This window comes from Hipposideros armiger, unplaced genomic scaffold (assembly GCF_001890085.2).
Source record: "Hipposideros armiger isolate ML-2016 unplaced genomic scaffold, ASM189008v1 scaffold_509, whole genome shotgun sequence".
NCBI lineage: Eukaryota > Metazoa > Chordata > Mammalia > Chiroptera > Hipposideridae > Hipposideros > Hipposideros armiger.
The window spans coordinates 108245-111204 of record NW_017731859.1 but is presented as its reverse complement, the minus strand read 5'-3'; positions in this window follow the sequence as shown (position 1 = coordinate 111204).

Here is a 2960-nt window from a genome sequence, read left to right as displayed (position 1 = left end):
AGAGAGAGAGAGAGAGAGAGAGAGAGAGAGAGAGAGAGAGAGAGAGAGAGAGAGAGAGCGCCTGAGCTAAAGTTTCCAAAGATCTGGAATTTGAGTGGCACTTTGAAGAAAGACAACATATAAAAAGGTAATAATTAACACGATGTTTGGGAAATCACACATGCAGAACAATAGACCAAAAGAGAGGGACTGAATAGCGGGAAAGGATATTTAGGTCCGTTCATGGAGGCCCTTGAATACCAAGCTAAGGAATTTGGATTTTATGCTATTACTGAAGAGTTTGGGGTAGGGTGAGATGAGATCGTGATGAAAGCACTATTTTAGGAGATGAATCTGGCTGTGGTGTTCAGCACAGACTGGACTGGAGATAAAAACAAGTAGGGATTCCATTGCTATTGCTATGATACAGGCCAAAACAACCAGTATCTGAAAGTGAGTGAGAGCAACAGGGATAGAAAAGCAGGAACAGAGAAGAGTACAAAGGAAGAATCATTAGTGTTCAGAAGTGATCAGGTGTACGTAAGAAGGCAAAAGGACAACTGAGAATGCCACTGAGATTTGGAGCCAGAAGCACCATGAGACAGACACCTCCACGACTTATGGTGGATTCTTTGTAATGGAAAAAGACTAGGACCAACCCAACCATCTGTCAGCAAGTACTGACTGGTTGAACAAACATAGCTTTACTTCAGGGTGGCATACTACACAGTGATAAAAGAGGAGCAAGGAAGATCTCCATACAATGACATGGGATGATCTTCAGGACATGGTAAGTAAATAAAAGGGAGCAGAGCAGCGTTTATGGTACATGCTACATTTGCATAAGAAATGAGGGTGAAGTAATCAAAACACGCTATCGTACTGGCATGAAAACAGACACAAAGATCAACAGAATGGAATACAGAACCCAGAAACAAAGCCGCACATATACAGTCAATGAATATATGACAAAGGAGCCAAGAATATACAATGGGGAAAGGACAGTCTCTTCAACATATGGTGTTGGAAATACTGGACAGCCACATACAAAAGAATGAAACTGGACCACTATCTTACACCCTCCACCAAAATTAGCTCAAAATGGATTAAATACTTGAACATAAGACCCAAAAAGATAACTATTGCATTGTTCTGTACACCTGAAACTAACAATAAAATAAATAAATAAATACAATTAAAAAAAAAGACCTAAAACCATAAAACTCCTAGAAGAAAACACAGGTGGTAAGCTCCTTGACATAGGCTTTGGTGGTGTTTTTTAAATCTGACACCAAAAGCAAAAGCAACAAAACCAAAAATGAACAAGTGGGACTACATCACCCTAAAAAGCTTTGCACAGCAAAGGAAATCATCAACAAAATGAAAAGGCAACCTATGGAATAGGAGAAGATATTTGCAAATCATATATCTGATAAGGGGTTAATATCCAAAAACTATAAAGAATGCATATAACTCAACAGCAAAAAAACAAATAGTCCAATTAAAAATGGGCAGAAGATTTCAATAGACGTTTTCTCAAAGAATACATACAGATGGTTAACAGGTATGTGAGAAGGTGCTCAACATCACTAACCATCAGGGAAATGCAAATCAAAACCACATGAGATATCACTTCATACCTGTTAGAATGGCTATCATCAAAAAGACAAGAAATCACAAGTATTGGCGAGGATGTGGAGAAAAGTGAACCTTTGGGCACTGTTGCTGGGAATGTAAATTGGTGCAGCTGCTATGGAAAACAGTATGGCGATTCCTCAAAAAAAATTTAAAATAGAATTATCATATGAGTTAGCAATTCCACTTCTGGGTACATGTCCAAAGGAAACAAATTCAATATTTAGAAGAGATAACTGCACCTTCATGTTGACACATGGGAATAGCCTGTGTCCATCAATGGATGAATGGATAAAGGATTTTTTTTAATCTGACAAAAAATACTATTCAGTATTCCATAGCACGTGCACATGCGCGCGTGTATGTGTATATGTGTGTGCGTGTGTGTGTGTGTGTGTGTGTGTGTGTGTGTGTGTGTAAAACACTCCATGGAATATGAAGAGAAAGAAGAAAATCCTGCCATTTGTGACAACATGGATGTACCTTGAGGGTGCTATGCTAAGTGAAATAAGCCTGACAGAGAAAAACAAATACTGTATGGTCTCACTTCTATGTGGAATAAAAAAAAGCATAAAAAATAAAAACAAACTCATAGGTACAGAGAACAGATTGATGTTTGCCAGAGGTGGGGGTTCAAGATTGGGAGAAATGAGTAAAGGTTCAAAAGGTACACACTTCCAGTTTTAGAATAAATAAGTCATGGGGACATAATGTATGGCATGGTGACTATAGTTAATAACATTGTACTGCATATTTTAAAATTGCTAATAAGAGAATGCGTCTTAAAAGTTCTCCTCACAAGAAAAAATACTTTTTTTGTAACTTTGTAAGGTGACGAATGTTAGCTAGGCTTATTGTGGTGATCACTTTGCAATGAATACAAATATCAAATCATTATATGGTACCCCTGAAACTAATATACTCTTATATGTACCTCATATAATATAGAATTACACCTCAATTAAAATAAATGTTTCAAAATTGTTTAAATGGAAAAAATACAAAAATAAAAAAGCAATGGGGGTGAAACATAATTACTTATTCTCATTTATTTAATATTGAAACCCACAATAGACAGATAAACCAAGCCCTAATAGACATGATTACTACAGAGGGAAGGAGGATAAAGAATGGGGCCAGGATGGAGCAAGATTTTTAGAATATCTCCTGCTATGTGGTTTTGACTTTGGAACCATGTAAATGCTTTATATAAATTAAATGTAAAATTAAATTTAGAACAGGAAAGAAAATCATCCCTAAAACTGAGAAAAAAAGTGAAGCAAATGAATCAAACTGTGTATCAAGTTGGTAACATAACCACACAGAGAAAGGAATTACTTCAAAGA